We start from the raw sequence: 19,420 nt of genomic DNA, 5'->3' as shown, positions 1-19,420 counted from the left end.
TAAAAGTGGCCCATAATTGTAGTTGACCCATAATTGTGGAGGCACTGTACCACAAATCAGGCAAACTCGACAATAATCGTCATTTCAGTATTCGGCTTGTTTTTGTACATATGTTCAGCAATATAAATCCACGCACGAGACTAAAACAAGTTTTTGATCGCATTGCCTACCACGGCAAATCATGATATTATCATACTTTACTTACTAAAACAAAGATTGGGTTCCAACGCGTAATAGGCTTTTCATTTTTCATATACAAATTTTTATTCCGCGTAACTTTCAGAGAGCGAGTAATGGCGCTATAACCATAAGCTAAAAATGCTAGGACTAGAGTTAGTACTCAAGTTCCAACCGTAGCAGTTGAAGCGAGTAAAGGCGCTATATCCTTGGTTTTGAAACCCGAACATAAGGAGGAAATACCTATGTTCCATCCCAGAAGATTCGTCAACAAAGGAGTGTACTTTCTTAGCTTTATCACTCCCAACGAATTAAGTATAATACTTCTTACATACGGATCGGTTGGTACGGATTGTCCCCGTTCTTAGATTTTATTGTATTATATTGCGCTACACAGTAGGCCTGGCCGTTGACAAGAAAAATGTATGGAAACCATTTTTTTTAAATGGTGGATATCATTTTCCAGGATCCTTTCAAGTACTGGCTGTGTTAGTGTAGACTAGACTAGACTAGACTAGACAGCTGAATTCTCGCTATTTGTCAATAGATGGTGCCAGGAACAAGTGCTGGTCGATTTTGACATATCTAAACCGTGATCAATCAAGCTGAAGTTTATGGTAAACGAATCGCTTTGACTCGTTTGTGATTTAACTGTGGCGTTTAATACTTAATACTAGTTATGTAAATAATAAAAATAAAAAATTTAATACTTTAATACTAGTTACGTAAAAACTTACAATTTTGTGCCAAACAATCATCATCTGCGGGAAGTGTTACTTTTTTCATTTTATTCAAAAATGAGGCCGCTAAAGTGCATCGAGAGTTAACCCTAGAAAGATAGTCTGCGTCAGTTTAACTTCTCGCTTTAAGTGACATTGCCCTTTCGTTTTTCAAAAAACTGGACTCCGGTATTTGTTATGTATCGATGTATAAATACCGTAATGATCACTCATTATTAAATTTTAAGAAAAACTTGAATTTTAAATAATTTAAAATTCATGCATCATTTTAACGCCAGAATAAGATTAAAAAAGTAAAAAGAAAAAGAGATATGCAATGCAAATACTGCAGTGAATGAAACAACGTGCCGTGATTGGTACCGTCACTTTAAAAAAAAGCAATGCCTTGGTGCTACATTCCAATTCGGAACTCGGCCTTCTATTTATTTGTGCACAGACTTCGCAGCCAACTGTTTAATGAACAGGACAATTGCGGGGCTAGCGCTACGATCCTATTCACACTAACAGTCGCTTCCGAGCCGAAACTCGAACCTACGACGACTCGCTTGTTAGGCCAGCATCGCACTGAGAGACCATCTGGGAGATTAACCGTCACTTAAGAGGCGATAATTATGATGCCGACGACTGTTCACCACGCATGTTTTGGGAATGTTTCGAACCCAACCAACTTGGGTTTTTTATGATTTAAAGCCAAGAGATGTTGAGTATCTTTTTTTCATCTGGCAACAGCTTCTCCAGCGGCAAAAAAGGAAGGGTTTTGCCTTAAAGCATCGTGACGGGTGATGAAATATGGATTCATTACAACAACCCAAATAAAGAAAGTCAAGAGGTCTGCTCGGTCATGCTCCTAAAACGCATGAAACCAACACTGGGTAACGGTCTTAAGTTCAATTAGTGCAATTGAGCCGAGCACTAGGCGAAAAACGGCTGCGAAGTAGGAGCATGAAAAAGCGATATTACTGCATGACAACACTCGGTCTCATTCCGCGTCGAACACTCGACAGAAACGGACGTGCAAAGTGGTCGTTCTGTTACAATCCGGTCCGTGTGTACGAATAGCCAAACAAAAGAGTGTATTATTCAAAGCCATCAGTTGACAGTCGAGTCCGTGTCGCTGTGCTGAGTGATCTCACACCCGGCTCACTGCTGGTGGCTGTATTGGTGCTGCTGTACTGGTGCCGCTGGCTGCTTTGGGTGCAGCTTCGAACGATCGGACAACCACTGCTGGAAGGAAGAAGTAAATAGGTACGTGTTCTTGTCGGCGCTAGTGCGCTCGTGCGCTACATTTAGCGCGATGGATATAGATCCCTCGCCTCCCGTGCCACCATCCCCGAGCCCCCCTGACCCTGACCCTTCTGTTACCCCCTCCCCTGTTAATTCTCCAGTCCCCCCTCGCCCCAGGCTTTACCCGGACGGATCTCAACAGGGCAGCTATACTGTTTATTTTCGTCCAAAGGCAGGAGTGAATTCAAAGCGATTAAACATACTGCAAATTTCAAAAGACCTGACGAAGGGGTACAAGGCCGTGACCGAAATTTCCAAGGTCCGACCTAACAAGCTCCGTGTCGTGGTCAGTGATCTGACACAGGCCAATGCTATCGCTTGCTCTGAGCTCTCCACACGCGAGTATCGCGTTTACATACCCGCACGAGACGTGGAGATCGACGGTGTCATAACCGATTCGAGTCTGTCTGTCGAGTGTATCCTAAAAAGCGCAACCGGTTGCTTCAAAAATACCGAAACACAGGCGAAGATTTTGGATTGTAAGCAATTGCGGTCCATGTCTCTCGTCGGCGGTAAAAAAGTTTACACTCCGTCAGACTCGTTTCGCGTTACGTTTGCCGGATCTGCACTCCCTAGCCACGTCTCGATCGACCGGGTTCGTCTGCCTGTGCGATTGTATGTACCCCGTGTTATGAATTGCACCAATTGCAAGCAGTTAGGCCACACAGCCGCCTACTGCTGCAATAAGGCACGATGTAGCAAGTGTGGGGAGACTCATGCGGAAGATTCTTGCAGTGTTAATGCTGAAAAATGTATTCACTGTGGGGAAAACCAGCATGAGCTCTCCACATGCCCGGTGTACATGCAGCGCAGAGATAAAATCAAGCGGTCACTTAAGGAGCGTTCAAAGCGTTCTTACGCTGAGATGCTGAAGAAGACCGTGACCACTTCTACCATAACATCGAACCCCTTTGATCAGTTGCCTTCCGATGAAACCGATTCTGACGATTCATCAGCGGGAACTTCTTATGCCAATCCTGGGGAGTCTAGGAAGAGGAAAAATATTTCTTCTCCTAAACTTCCCCGTAAAGGTCCTAAGATTTCCCAAAGTGTAATGAAAAGTACGAACAAACCAAACAGTGCTGCGGAAAAACCGAAGCAAACTCCTCCTGGGCTTGCAAATTTAAAGTCCCAGAAGGAGTTCCCAGCACTGCCAGGAACATCTAAAACCCCAGTTGTTCCTTTTGCACATCCAGTTGATGAAACAAACTCTGGATTAGTGAAATTTTCTGACATTGTGGACTGGATTTTTGAAAATTTCAATGTACCCGATCCAATTAAAATTTTTCTTACAGCATTCCTCCCAACAGTTAGATCATTTTTGAAGCAGTTGACTGCCCAATGGCCCCTCCTAGCAGCGATTGTATCCTTCGATGCCTAATTCAACTGCGTATATGAAGGTTTCTATCTCTGTCTTACAGTTGAATTGTAGAAGTATTTTACCAAAAATTGATTCGTTTAAAGTTTTGATAAATAAAAACAAATGCGATGCATTTTCCCTTTGTGAAACTTGGCTTACTTCAAATATTGATCTCAACTTCCATGATTTTAATATTATTCGCCTTGATCGAGACACCCCATATGGAGGAGTACTTTTAGGGATTAAAAAGTGCTATTCTTTCTATCGTATTAACCTCCCCTCGATTCCAGGTATCGAAGTTGTCGCATGTCAAATGACAATACAAGGTAAAGAGCTTTGTATTGCCTCAATATATGTTCCTCCCAGAGCACAGGTTGGGCAACGGCTGCTCTTTCATTTAATAGAACTTCTTCCCTCGCCACGTTTGATTTTGGGAGACTTCAACTCTCATGGTGTGGCTTGGGGTTCCCCTTACAATGATAACCGCTCCTCTTTAATCTATAACCTTTGCGATGACTTCGACATGACTATTTTAAACAACGGTGAAATGACACGTATCCCGAAACCTCCAGCGCGCCCAAGCGCTTTGGATCTATCCTTATGTTCGACGTCGCTACGGTTGGATTGCACATGGAAGGTAATCCTTGATCCTCACGGTAGCGACCATTTGCCTATTCTCATTTCAATTAATAACGGGTCGACTCGCATGCGACCAATTGACATTCCGTATGACCTCACACGGAATGTCGATTGGAAGTTATACGAGGAAATGATTTCAAAAGCGGTCGAGTCGATACAACATCATCCACCACTTGAAGAATACAACCTCCTCGCGGGCTTGATTCTCGACGCCACGTTGCAAGCCCAAACGAAGAAATATCCCGGCGTAACGATCAAAGAACGGCCTCCCACTCCGTGGTGGGACAAAGAGTGCTCCGATGTCTACACGCAAAGATCCGACGCGTTTAAGGCCTACCAGAAGGGAGGTATACCTGGCGACTATTTACGGTATTCGGAGCTTAATACCAAGCTTAAAAGTTTGGCTAAAGCAAAGAAACGCGGATATTGGCGTCGGTTCGTGAACGAGACGTCGAGGGAGACATCGATGAGCACTCTTTGGAACACAGCCCGAAGAATGCGGAATCGCGTAACGGTCAACGAAAGCGAGGAGTCTTCAAGTCGGTGGATATTTGATTTTGCCAGGAAAGTATGTCCGGACTCTGTTCCTGAGCAAAACATTGTTCGCGATGCGTCTCCGGGCCACGACGCGATAGAATCACCTTTTACGATGGCAGAATTTTCAGTTGCCCTCCTGTCCTGTAACAATAACGTGCCTGGGTTAGATAGAATCAAATTCAACTTGTTGAAGAATCTACCCGGCAATGCCAAGAGGCGCTTGTTGAACTTGTTCAATAAGTTCCTGGAGCAAAACATTGTACCGCAGGATTGGAGGCAAGTAAAGGTGATCGCCATCCAAAAACCAGGGAAACCAGCTTCTGATCACAACTCTTATAGGCCGATTGCAATGCTATCCTGTATCCGGAAATTGATGGAAAAAATGATACTCCGTCGTTTAGACCATTGGGTCGAATCAAATGGTCTACTATCAGATACTCAATTTGGCTTCCGCCGTGCCAAAGGGACGAATGATTGTCTTGCGTTGCTTTCAACAGATATTCAGCTGGCGTATGCTCGCAAAGAACAAATGGCGTCTGCATTCTTGGACATTAAGGGGGCTTTTGATTCCGTTTCTATTGACATTCTTTCGGGCAAACTTCACCGACAAGGATTTTCTCCAATTTTGAACAATTTTTTGCACAATTTGTTGTCCGAAAAGCACATGCATTTTACGCACGGCGATTTGGCAACTTTTCGCATTAGCTACATGGGTCTTCCCCAGGGCTCATGTTTAAGCCCCCTTCTTTACAACTTTTATGTAAATGACATCGACGAATGTCTGGCAAATTCATGCACGATAAGACAACTTGCAGACGACAGTGTAATCTCTGTTACAGGAGCCAAAGCTGCCGATTTGCAAGGACCATTGCAAGATACCTTGGACAATTTGTCTGCTTGGGCTTCACAGCTAGGTATTGAATTCTCTCCGGAGAAGACTGAGATAGTAGTTTTTTCTAGGAAGCATGAACCTGCTCAGCTTCAAACACAATTAATGGGTAAAACGATTTCTCAGGTTTTGGTACACAAATATCTTGGTGTCTGGTTCGACTCTAAAAGCACCTGGGGTTGTCACGTGAAGTATCTGATGAAAAAATGTCAACAAAGAGTGAATTTTCTTCGTACAATAACCGGACAATGGTGGGGAGCCCACCCAGGAGACCTTATAAGGCTTTACCAAACAACGATATTGTCTGTCATTGAGTACGGGTGTTTCTGCTTCCGCTCCGCAGCAAACACACATTTGATCAAACTGGAGCGAATACAATATCGTTGTTTGCGTATCGCCTTGGGTTGCATGCAATCGACCCATACGATGAGTTTGGAGATCTTAGCTGGAGTACTACCATTGAAAACCCGCTTCTGGAGCCTGTCTTCTCGTATTCTAATCAAATGTGAGGTCTTGAACCGTCCCGTGATTGAAAATTTTGAAAGGTTAATCGAACTTAATTCTCAAACCCGTTTTATGATATTGTATTTCAATCACATGTCCCAAAATATTAACCCTTCTTCGAATATTCCAAATCGTGTCGACTTATCAAATACTTCTGATTCTACTGTGTTTTTCGATACATCCATGATAGAAGAAACTCGTGGAATCCCGGATCATTTACGCGTGCAGCAGATCCCTAAAAATTTTTCCAATAAATATCGAAACATCAACTGCGACAATATGTACTACACTGACGGATCACTTCTTGATGGGTCCACTGGCTTCGGTATCTTCAATAACAATTTAACCGTCTCCCATAAGCTCGATAATCCTGCTTCTGTTTACGTCGCAGAATTAGCTGCAATTCAGTACACCCTAGGGATTATCGAAAAAATGCCCACGGACCATTATTTCATCTTTACGGACAGTCTCAGTTCCATTGAGGCTCTCCGATCGATGAAAGATGTTAAGTACTCTCCGTATTTCCTGGGGAAAATACGGGAACATCTGAGTGCTTTATCCGAAAAATCTACTCAGATTACCTTAGCGTGGGTCCCTTCTCATTGCTCGATACCGGGTAATGAGAAAGCGGACTCTTTGGCTAAGGTGGGCGCAACAAACGGTGATATTTATGTAAGACCAATTGCCTTTAATGAATTTTTCGCATTTGTACGTCAGAATACGATCATCAGTTGGCAAAATTCTTGGACCAAGGGGGAACTGGGAAGGTGGTTACATTCCATAATCCCCAAGGTATCGACGAACCCGTGGTTTAAGGGGTTGGATGTAGGTCGGGATTTCATTTGCGTGATGTCCCGGCTTATGTCCAATCACTATAGATTTGACGCGCATCTCCGTCGTGTTGGGCTCGGGGAGAGTGGTATCTGTGCCTGTGGTGAAGGTTATCACGACATAGAGCACGTTGTTTGGTCATGCCCTGTACACCGTGACGCCAGGTCTAGATTAATAGCTTCCCTGCAGGCCGAAGGTAGGCAGCCGGCTGCTCCTGTTCGTGATGTCTTGGCGAGCCGTGACCTATCCTACATGTCCCTTATATACGTTTTCCTGAAATCCATCCACGCCCCAGTTTAGTCCTATCCCATTCCGCCTACATCCAACCAAACGACAAGAACACGTTAAGACCCCGGATCCGGAAACAGCAATCAGACCCGCACGATACTCTCAAGGCCCGATGGAAACAACCCAATATGCCAGTCCGTAATATCTTGGCCCAGCAGCGGAACAAATTTAATATGCTGCTTACCTATGGCAATGAAAACCATCAAACAGCAAACCTGTGCTTTTAATGCAAAATATTCTAGCTTTAAGTTAGATTTAGTTTCAGCTCGTAGTCGGCAGCGAGGATAAAAAATTTGCTTTTAGTTATTAAGATACTTTAGAAAGTAAGCTACCAGATATAATTGGCGCCGTTAAACATTGAATTGTATTTGTGCCGTGTCAAATAAACTATAGATGAAGAAAAAAAAAACACTCGGTCTCATACTGCTGAAGTCGTTGAAAATTACATAGAAAAACTCAAATGGAATTATCTACCTGACCCGCCATATTTTCTAGATATAGCGTCGACTTATCTCTAAATAAAGACAAAAGATTATGCTCATGATCCTTCAGTGATTTTTGTTTTGGTCTGTGTTAACAACAACAATATCGCACGCTTAGCCTTGGGGCTAATAGCGGTCTCGATCAACTAGATTAGTTGAGAGAATTCGTTATCGATATTGTTTTTTGGCACATTTTGCATGTGTAGGATAAGTACAACGATACACCGTGCCCTAGTGCTGAGTCGAGAAAATTTCCAGCTCGAAAAGATCCTCGACTCGATCGGGAATCGAACCCGATATCACAACCGTTTGGGAGAGCTAGCCGACCGACATCGCTAAACACAGAGCCACGGGGACCACTATTCCTCTGTGTTATGCTTACTATTACCACTATTCTGATCTGTGTTAAGCTTACCTAATAAATCACATCAGCTAGGTAGAAGGGGAGTTAAATGTTTTTACTGCGCTACAACAGTTTGTACACGAGTGGCTAAATCACAATGGCAAACCCTTAGTTGAAGCTGGGTATGAACAACAATGGCCCAAGTGAAATAAAACCCCAACCCCAAAGATTTTGTTAGCAATTCCTGTATAAAGCCAAAGACATTCCAGTCGTTGTAGTGTTTTTCTGAACCAAAAAGTTGTGAAAATTTAAAAAAAAAAAAATTGAATTTTTGAGTAATGAATATTTCAAATGGAAGATTTGGATTTGGATTCCACATGATTTAGAAATCAATTAGGTACTACACAATGAGAAAACTTTATGTCGAATCTCATATAACGGATTTTCTCCATCGCTCATGATAGAACATTCCATAATATTCCACGCAACTTCAAATGATAGTGCACATAATTTTCAAGCAATATCGTGATTTACATCAGAAGCAACTGAAAATTGAATTATATTGTACGTATTTCTCGAACAAAATCGTGGTTTACGTCAGAAGCAACTGAAAATGACAAACAGTTTTACGTGACACGTTAAAATTCAGTTTTTTTTTCTGTGCAGACTCGATCTGACAAATGATTTGTTCGCATATTAAAGCTTCACTCTCAAATACGTTGAAGTGTTAAAAAGGCTGTATTATGAGCTTAGAAAAGTTTGATATTTTTATATTGTATTTACACAGGGAACAACTAGAATTTTTTATTACAAAACAGGTGCGATACCTAACTTGAAATCCTGATATTTTTATTTATTTTTTTATAATTTTATGTATTCATCTAGAAAACCTGTATACTGCTTCGCAAATAAACTCGCACTCAAGCCATAATATTTCCCATCGCACCTCTCTCGTGTGTACAAAACTGTCATCATAATTGACAGCTGATCCCACTGCTGGCTTAACAGTGCAAAGTAGTTCGCGGGGAGAATAATCTATTCCCTGTGGCGCTGCCACAGGTTCGAACTGCTTCGATGCATCATTTGACTCCAAGCTTAACACGCTGCTTAATAGGGCATGCTGTCTACCTTGACTGGATGCTACTAGTAATTGTCTGTAATTCTAATTTTTAAATACTTCCTCAATCTGAGCTTGAATGGGGCGAAGAAAAACGTAAGCCAAAGGGAAACGAGAGAATCCGAGCACATCGAAGCAGCTAATCGGGTGTCTGCTGAAGTGGCAGAAACCTGAGCTTTTTTTTCACTCCATCCGCGTTTGTCAGTTATTAGAGGTTAGGCCCTACTGTAATGATTTTTTAATTTTCTAATAGATTGAGCCGCCCAGTTTCGTCGCGTTTTCGATCCGAAAAAAAAAACATCCGTAGCAAATTCGTCCCACACATGCGCCAACCATAATCGGAGCGAAGCAATTTCACAAGCGACGAACCCACACTTGAAGCCACATCGCGAGCGATGACGAGGGACGAAGACGACCGTTGTATCAAGCGCTATACAAAAGCCCATCGAAAGGAACAGACGAGGAACGTCAAAACAAGAGTTGCCAAACATGAAATAGGATTTTAATCTCATTACGGTTGGTGATCTAATTAAATTTAATATAGAGTCATAAAGTTGAACGATTATGGCCGCATCACGCGAGAGTGGAGGCGATCCGCTCAGTAAAAAGCAGACGCTGCTTCAGAGCCGAAGTGATTTGATTCATGTGATGTGATTCGAAAGTCAGTTCCAACATCAAAGTTGAGACACAAATAAAGTATTTTATGTTTTGTGTTTTTTGCACATTTATGTGTAGACAAACCTAGATACATTTACACAACTGACCAGAAACATCATTATTGATTTTTTCCATAACTTCAGTTCTTCGTTGATAAAAGTAGGTCAGCAATGATTCTCCCACAATTTCCAAGCTGGAAATTGCTCCCATTAAAACTTATCGCCCCAATCAGCCGTATGACCGAATCACCATTCCGTCTACTTATTAAGTGTCGCCCAGGCTGTCTCGGAAACATACAAAAGCACGACCCGATATTGCGACGAATCCATTTAATCGAATGGACGCACATTAATTCGTTTATCGGTCGGCACACAATTGGACCGCGCATCTGCCTGATTAAAGGGCTTCAATTATCTCGAGATCGCACTTCGATCAATCGACGATCGACGATGGCCGGAGCCGTGAAATCGTCGACGATGTCGACAATCGTCTGCCCCGGCCAAATCATCCCCGGAGCACTATCGGAATGTTAATAGCATCCGACACATCCACCCAGCTCAAAATCGGCTGTAATTACCGAATGGTTTGAATTTCCTTCTCGGGTTGCCGAACGGCCAAAAAAATCGAACCAGTTTCACGTCCGTAGCGGAGAGATCGATAATCGTTCGGCGGCATGGAGGCCGACCGAAAATCGTAAGCAAACTCTTAATAAAGTCATAAATTTTTACGATTTTTCGAAAATATATCTTTATAAGGATTTATGACCATTTTACGATATGATTTGCTCATGGGGTTTTGTTTTTCTCCGCGTTGGCCTTTTGTCAGTTTTCTCGCCTCAAGAAAACACTTTACTAGCAGAGCGACCGGTTGCTGGTACGCTCTGCTACACTGGGAAGCGTTGCCAGTACTGCGGGAAGGAATTTAATAATGCAACGGTTTTCACTTTTCATTAACATAATCCCACTGTGAACATGAAGGTTATTCTACCCAATTGAAGTTTCTTTAAATACTGTTTATTGTATATTGTTTATTGATTATTGAAAACCTTCATCTAATTCAAAACTCGGTGCCAATAAAGTAAAGCATTAAAAAAATAATTTTAGTATATAACATTTTTGAACTTAAACAAATCCATCACACTGGCACTCTTGCCGCTAATGTCATTTCAGAAGCTACAATCCCAAACCCAACCATTCAACAATCCTCCATCACGAACGTCATCACTCTTATCATCATCACCGTCACCATCTCTGTTCACCGTATTGTGTCGTTCCGTGGTCGTGGCCCAATAATAATAATCGTCCGCTTCCAGTGCAACAGAGTCGCGGAGCTTCGCTGTAGTCTGCTCCTAAGCCAACCTGGCAACAAAGCAAAACACTAGTCCACATCTCGCGGGATCATTGATTGGGCACAAAACAAAAACGCTACCCATAGCCTTCCAGCCGCTCCGGTCGGTCGATCAGTCGATATATGTTATGTTACCAAATTACAGCATCGAAGAAGCGCTATAAGCGAAACTTGCCCCGGTGCCTTATATTTTCGATAATTTAATAAGCGCACACCACCGGCTCCGCACCAATGCCACCGCCACCGCCACCCAGGGGGGAAGCGATAATCGGGTCCCCAAAGCCCGAACTGCAAACTACTATTCCGCGCGGAGCCCAAAAGAAGCTGTTTAAAAACGTGCCAGTTAAATAATAATAATGCCATCAATTTTTATGAACAATCATTAGAGCGCGCAGAAAAGAGGTGAAATAATTTTATAGTTATTGAAAGTTTTCACGTGATGACGATTTCGATGGGAACTTTAGCTTGTTCGACGCGAAGGATGATTGCTGATTGCTTTCGGGTTCGCCTGATGGGTCGCCCTTATTTCGGTTCTGCAGGTTACTTTGCAAGGTACGGTTTACCTCTGGCCGGGCCCGATAACTGACATTGTCCGCCGCCGCCGTTGCTCAGGACGTGCTGGTTCAATTTTGTTTTATAGCTTACTTTGTTTATTTTACCGTTGTTCGTGATGATGTAATCAATGCATCATTAGCTAATTACGGAAAAAAAGGATCATATTTCGCGTGGCAATTGGAGTTCGGTCCGAGAGCCGGGTCGGGTTGTGCCTATCAATGTAGACTCTGTGTTACGTCGATTCACGAGACCTTAAAGGAAAATGTAGAGCATCTTCAAATAACGCGTAATGATGCTTAATTGCTGCTTAAAAGATGCAAATTGTTGTTAGGAATTCGAGCGAAGAAAATCGATTTTTAAATGAGTATCTTTTGACTTTCATTACTTGCCGTTTGTCAATTTGTAATTTTTTGCGTCCATTCCGCGGCTCGTTTGTTCGTTGGTGAGAAGTAACAGACTATTTATTATTCCCAGAGACTTCCAATGAAATATCTGTAAATATTTGTTATGGGCAGTTTCACAAAAAATGTCTCAGTTTTAATATTTTTTTATTGTTATGTTTGATTTGTCTGAAACTTTGCGTAAACGTTTATATGGGCAATAGTTGTCATTTTGTGCCATCAAAACGAATATGAATGGGAAACACCTATGCCTGGTTTCGTTATATATCCCTTCATCCGCGCGGATTGAACAGAGGCATCTCACTGATATAGCAGAGTTGCTTCTCGTGCCTTTTCTGATATTGGGAGATTTTAATTCTCACTGTTCGCTATGGGGGTTGCTGTACGACGACAACCGATCTTCTTCAATCTGTAACTTAATCGAAGACTTTAATATGACACTTTTGAATACTGGGGAAGCGACACATGTACCTAATCCTCCAGCACGTGAAAGCGCTCGACCCTTTGCTCGACATCACTAGCGTGAGATTGCCGGTGGAAAGTAATCAACGATCCCCACGGTAGTGATCACCTACCAATTGTTATCTCAATTGCTAATGGGTCAACTCCAATGGATCCAATCAATATTGCGTATGACCTCACACGTAACATTGATTGGAAGTCTTATGAGACCAAAATTTCGCATATTGATATTAGAGAGGAAGCCATGATTTTGTGGTGGTTCGACGTATGATGACAACGCCCATTTTCCTTTAAAGTTTGGGTTTTGTTATATCCTCACGGGTTTGGGTTTTGTTCGATTAATATTTCTTTCTTCTACTCGTACTTGGTATGTAAGGACTCTACTAGAACCGGCATACGCAGGTATCCTTACTAGAGATCTGTGGAAGGTAAATGGGGAGGTTGCAGCTACGTGAATTGGGAGGTTGCAGCTACGTGAACGTGAATTCCGAGCAGTAAATTCTACCGCATCTACTATAGTGGCAGCATGAGGGCAGACAGAGGAGTTGATTTCATTGTAATTGGGAAGCAGATGAAGCGGGTCTTTAGATGGAGGTCGATCAGTGACCGTTGAGTGTTGAGAATTGAGGGCATATTATTCAATTATAGTCTAATCATTGTGTAGGCACTGACTAATGATAAACCCGATGACGAGAAGTAGTTCTATGATCTCCTTGAAAAGACGTACAGTATTATTTATCGTCATATTCAGTAGATTCTTTACGGCTGCTGTCATCGAATTACGATGAACATTTTCGCTGTTAAACAGATTTGATTTCCCAAAAATTCTTCCCATTTGGTGTTCATCGGATCCTTTCAAAAGAAACTGATGACTGTTTCGATTAGCGGAGAGAGTGACGGAGAGAGTAAATGTTTCGGAAGCTTTTTTGCCACTGATACACCGTAGTAACTTAGGTTTGTGAAACTGGTATTGGCGTCCTTCGTTTCATATTGTCACGATATTTTTTACTCCCTTCTCCCTCTGTATGCGCGACCGTGTCTTCGTCAGCGCTCATTGTCTTTGTCAATTGATAATCGTCAGGTGATAGTGACGCAGTTGATCTCCGCTTTCAATAGATAACCATTTCGTTTCTTTCAGAGCCCTTCAGCTGTCAGAAGCAAAACAAGAGCACTCAAGCAGTTTTCATTTGATTCCTTATAATCCTTATAATATTATAATTGAACCTCATAATTATCAATTGAAAATGACTTTGTCAGGCTCTGCCCAGAACACGAAAAAGTCTCCATCATAAATACAAATGCGCAGGTCGGGTAGGAAAACCTTTCTTATCCCGAAATTTATAGAGAATGCCTCCGCACCATAATAGCCTGAGATTTTTCAAATACACTCTGATACGAACGAAAATGGCATGAAGCTTATCAATTTCGCTGCAGCCAGAGACATACTATCTGTAGCACTTATTTTGCACGCCGGAATATTCGAAACCAAACCTGGATACACCCAACTTGACTCGGATCACTATCTCGTGGTTTGCAAGATCCGCACCCGGTTGTTAAACGTATTGAAGATACGGTTGAACATCCTGCGGTTAGTTACTGGAGAATTGGCTGCAGAGTACTCGCAGAAAGTTGATAAGCGGAGGGAACTTGAACTTGAACGAGTACAGACAGATCCTCAGTACGATCAACACCACAGCGCATGAAGTGTTGCGAAGGACGAATGAGAAGAATCCCACCAGAGGTCGCATGTTTGCTACGACTCCAATGCGTCAGAGCCGGTGAAGATATCGAGCAGCTAAAACCTCTAAAAAAAGACTGCATCGCCGGGAGAAACGTCAGCATTGAAAGCGTGTTCTTGGGAGGGCGGAGGGCCGAAAATTCTGGGGTGATGAGGCGTTGAATTCAACGTTTTAATGTGCTGTTGAACGGCGACAGAGGCGTCGAAAGAAGCAAGATTGATATTGGGAATAATAAAAAAGCTAGATGAATAACCATCCATGGGCGAGGTGGAAAAGCAGCTGAAAAACCTTCTAGGGATTGCGTAACCAGCTGAGGTTCCACATCCTGCAAACTCGTACCAAACTAGCACTCTATACGACACTGATATTCGATCCTCTATGGCCATGAATAATGGAAACTAAAAGTGGCAGATCGACGAGCTCTTGGTGTTTTTGAGTTCAATCCTTGGCGGCAAACAAACGCATGAACCATGAAGTGTACCAGACATATAAATCGACGGATATAGTCGAGCGGATAAAACAGGCTGCAGAGAGCTGGGCTGCTGGGCATATAATTGAAAAGCCGGAGACCACCAAAAACTTTATTCAGCAGGAATCTCGATAGAGACTGTCGACTTCGCGGTAGACAACGCACTTGTTGGATGTGAGCTGTCGAATTCCCGCGTAGTAGGTATAAGTGACGATTGGAAGATAACAGCCTCCAAGACCGAGTCGAAAGTATGGCTTGGATTTGATGTTAATTCCAATCCATAGGTAAAGTGGGGCAGTAAAAGTGATATGAATAGGTGACCTAAACCTACGTAGATTGTTGAGTACTGCGCTGAAATACGATTGCCAAATTAGAGACCTAATCAACATAATCATAATCTAGAGATCCATGACTAAAAACGATTGGGGAGCTAATATCCGCAAGGTTAAACAGTCCACTCGGGTAAGCAGATGGTCGTGAGTTTGAACCTTAGCTAGAAGCAGGCCATTTTTGGTCACGAAAAGACTTAAACAAGGGTTAATTCTCAGCCTCCTCACTACTTCGCTTGGTTCAAACCTATTCGCTTTCTCACGAACATTTGAAGAGACAACATTTGTATGCTTCTTAAAAGGTGTCGCCGTCGCACCGATGGAATCACGATACATATACTCATCGGAAAACAAATAAATAAATAAATGAATAAGAATCAGGCCTTCGTAATGAGTTAACTTCATGAACATTTGTATGTCTCTAGGTTGAATAAATGTACGCGATATTCATTGTTTTGTGACTGACAACACCCACGGGACGCGACGCGAAACAGAACACAACACTTTTGTTTTATTGTTCTCATGTCACCGATAGGATCGCGATACTTATCGCTCCGCCTTCGTTATCAAGTTACTAGTTAACTTCGTGTATACTTTTAGAGGTTGGATAGATGAACGCGCGACGATCTCACATCGAGAGAATCGCTATATATACTAGGGTGCCAATCATCGTATGGAAAAAAGTGACCAGAAAATAAAAAAAAAAACCATATACAAAATGTTCACCTGCTCAAAAAAACACCCTGTGCAAAATTTCAGCTCAATCGGACTTGAATTGGGGTGGCGCAAAGCGATTGAAATTTGGCTTTTTGAAAACCGAAAAATCACTCAAGGGTTTCGGTTTTCAATTTTTTTTATGCCAAACGACTTAAAAACGCATGAAACGTCGAGAATTGGTGTCATCTGAATTTTTTATTTTGCAAAAATCTACTCTCTAGGAGTCGTTTTTTCAATTATGGAAGGTGGAGTTCAAAATGTTTAGAATTTATCTTTTGAAATTGATCACTAGTCTCTCGAAATAGCTTGTATAATGATATACACTTTAACTAGCAGCGAATACATTATGTTTCATTAGGGTGGTTCATTTATTCGACACATGATGGTTCATAATATTGTGTAAAAATGACTATAAAATGAAAAAAATCACTGTTCACTGTATACCAATAGAAAAATTCCTTAAAATATAATATTTTTTATATCATTGTTGTTAGGGTGGCAATGTTGAATTGGAAAAATTATAAGTAAAATGGCAAGATATTACAAAACCAATTTACAAAATGTATCAAAAAACTACTCTGTGCAAAAAAAATTATCTCAACCAAAACTAAGATTGCGTCTCACGGTAAATAGTGAATGCTTTCACTATTTGCGCCAACCCAATTCAAGTCCGATTGAGCTGATATTCCGCACAGGGTGTTTTTTTCGAGCAGGTAAACATTTTGTATAGGTTTTTTTTTAAATTTTCTGGTCACTTTTTTCCATACGATGATTGGCACCCTAGCACCCTAAACTTTGCATAGACGTTTTTATTGGCAAAAGATGCCATTTTGTGCTATTGGTTCAAGTTTTTGAAACACATCTCATTTTAGAAAAGCTATTGAAAAGTGATTTTTTGGATAGTACATGATGATTAAAAAAATTTTTAGAGCCAAAACGATTCGTTTGAGCGGTGTGACATCTTCGGCAGAGTTGTAGATAATAGTTTAGTTTTTCAAAAAAAAAAATATATGCACTTTAAAAATAAATTATTAATTTTTTGAAAAAAAAATAGAAGAAAGTTATAAATTAATTATCCAAAACAGCCAAACATTTATAAAAAACTGATTTTTTTTATTTTTTCACAGGGTACATTTTTTTTGGAAGAACAAAGTTATACCAGATACGGTGGTTCGTAGTGACCTGCTAGCCATGTATCTGCACAAATTGTAGCTATGTATCTACCAAACTCCTTTCTGAAAGACACCAGGGTATGATCTATTGAATTGGCACCAGAACCCAAGTTGTCACACGACGCGGGTGTTCAGAAAGTTTACTTCCCTCTTTTAGGGGGAGTAATCAATCCACATTAAAACTTGATAGTTAATATTTTAAGCAAGCTCTCCGATAATGAAGATAACGTGAGCAAAATATCAAACCTTCAAGCTTAATCGCACAAAAAAATGTTGTTCACTACGTAGGGGTGTTTAGAATGCTGATTTCTCACTTTTAGGGGTATAAATCACACAACGAATACTATCAAAATATAGGGATTGATATTCTAAGCATTTTATCCGAAGATACTATGAGCAAAAAATCACGCTTTCAAGCCTTATTCTATACGAAACTGTTTCTCATCACGTTGTTGAGTTTGCAACAGCAGCATGCTGCAGCAGTGTTGCTGGAAAAATTCAATGTTGAGCCGTTCGTCAGACATTCGATCAGTTTAAGGTGAATAACTTTTTCTACAAATTTTGTAGCGCCTTACAGTCTTGAGAAGAATTATTCCCAGGAAAATTTCCTGCAAATATCATGTATTGGTATATTTTTAAGAGCCAACTGGAAATTTCTAGAGGATAAGTTTTGAAAAAGTGGACTTTCCCATATAAAATCGTATGGAAATTTTAAAAATCGGGCGCAAATCAGGGGTTCCACCGATCGATCTGAAAAGTTACACAGTTGTTACAGGACCCATAAGGAACACGAAAAGTGCATGGGAGCGAAAAAATTACACCAACGCTTTTTTCCCATACAACTGTGTCCCAGTCTAATGACCATTTTGGCTGGCACCCTAATATATACTCATCACTCAGATGATTTCATCACTTATCAAGATGAGTCCTGATCCAATATTACCCGTCCCTAGTAACAAAAAATATCCTTCCTGTAATCTTTGTGGAGATGCAGAGGTTAACACAGTATAATACGGCAAAGGTCACACTGACGTCCCTTCCCTCATTTAACTTGATTCCAAGGACGGGGCAGGCGTCGTTATTGATCGTTAGAAAATATTGAGTCACTAAAATTCGTTCAATGGTCGCGTTGCAATTTTACTGATCCAAATCAATCACGGAGTAGCAACTGTTGATATGTGCATCAGTCAAGCAATGAAGCTAAGCTAAGTCATGTTTCATATTCGAAAATTGTACTCGGTAATTGAGATGATTTTTATCGTCTGTTAATAAACATTACTTTTGTCTTCGAAGTATTTACAAGGAGAAAATTTCGTTCTGACCATCGATGAATATTTTCAAGATCTGAATTAATTAGCAAAGCAAAATAATTGATAGAACAAAAATTAAGCTCGAACATCGTCAACAAATATTTGTATTATGAAGAACTGTTCAAAATCATTTATGAATAATCAAAAGAGCAAAGGTTAAGTTAATCTGCCTCTCGGGAAAAGCTTAACTGATGTGGGAGTTTTCTCAGTAATTTGGTGTGAAAACCCCTGTAGAATACTTTTTATAAGTCAGTTGAAAGCAGAAAAACTGCACCATTCTTGTCGACAATTTTGTGAATGTCGTTTGACTGTGATGGTGCACTAATCAGTTCTAAACCCTAATTGATACGGAGTTATCAGGTTGTAAGCGTTTATAAACTCTTGTACTAGTTTTTTGGCAATCTTTTCAAAAGCCTTGGATAAAAAAAAGTAGCAACCTTTGTGCTGCCCCAACAGTGGAGGAGTTAATATACACGGACAACATGCACTGTGGAAGCTATTTCACCTTTTGTAAATTAGACGGCCGCGACAGATGTAACTGGTAGATTCCGCACAGAATGCTTGCTTACGTTGTCAAAAATTATTAACTTTCAATGACTAGTTTTTTTGCCTTGAAAAAAGGCATTTTGCTGTTCAAAATTGGATTTGGTGATGACCATCTTCGTGCTGCCCTAACACGGGGGAATAATGGCTGTCTGGCGACACACGCTGAGAAAAACCGCGCTGCTCCTGAGACGTGGTGACCAACCACAGGGCTAGTGCTGCTGCTAAGGAAGGACGACTGCTGTTGTCGCTGTCTAGAACTATTATGAGCGGCTTCAGCTGAAACAGGCTCCTATATAGGCCAAATAGCATGTTTTCAATTGCAAGGTATATGATTCTGTCGACCTTGCTGGGGAAGCAATCATATAACGACCAATCAGAGGACGTAATTTTCGTTTAAACAAGGCTTGACAATTATCAATAGTACAATAGTTTGCATAATCAATCAACAATTTTCTACATTTGGGTGGATGCGTGTATAATTTCCCAAACAATTACTGCAAAAATGAAAAAAATCGATTGAAAACA

At 41.2% G+C, this 19,420-nt stretch overlaps 1 protein-coding gene across 1 annotated transcript in view; it reads right to left on the bottom strand.

Moving 5' to 3' along the window:
• The window catches only part of LOC129724757 (protein embryonic gonad-like), a 287,918-nt gene that overhangs the window by 97,484 nt on the left and 171,014 nt on the right, over positions 1-19,420 (bottom strand). The gene's annotated exons all lie outside the window — the stretch shown is intronic.

The sequence above is a fragment of the Wyeomyia smithii genome, chromosome 2 (genome assembly GCF_029784165.1).
Source record: "Wyeomyia smithii strain HCP4-BCI-WySm-NY-G18 chromosome 2, ASM2978416v1, whole genome shotgun sequence".
Lineage (NCBI taxonomy): Eukaryota > Metazoa > Arthropoda > Insecta > Diptera > Culicidae > Wyeomyia > Wyeomyia smithii.
Note: the sequence above shows the minus strand (reverse complement) of the source record. Positions and strands in the feature narration are given on the sequence as shown.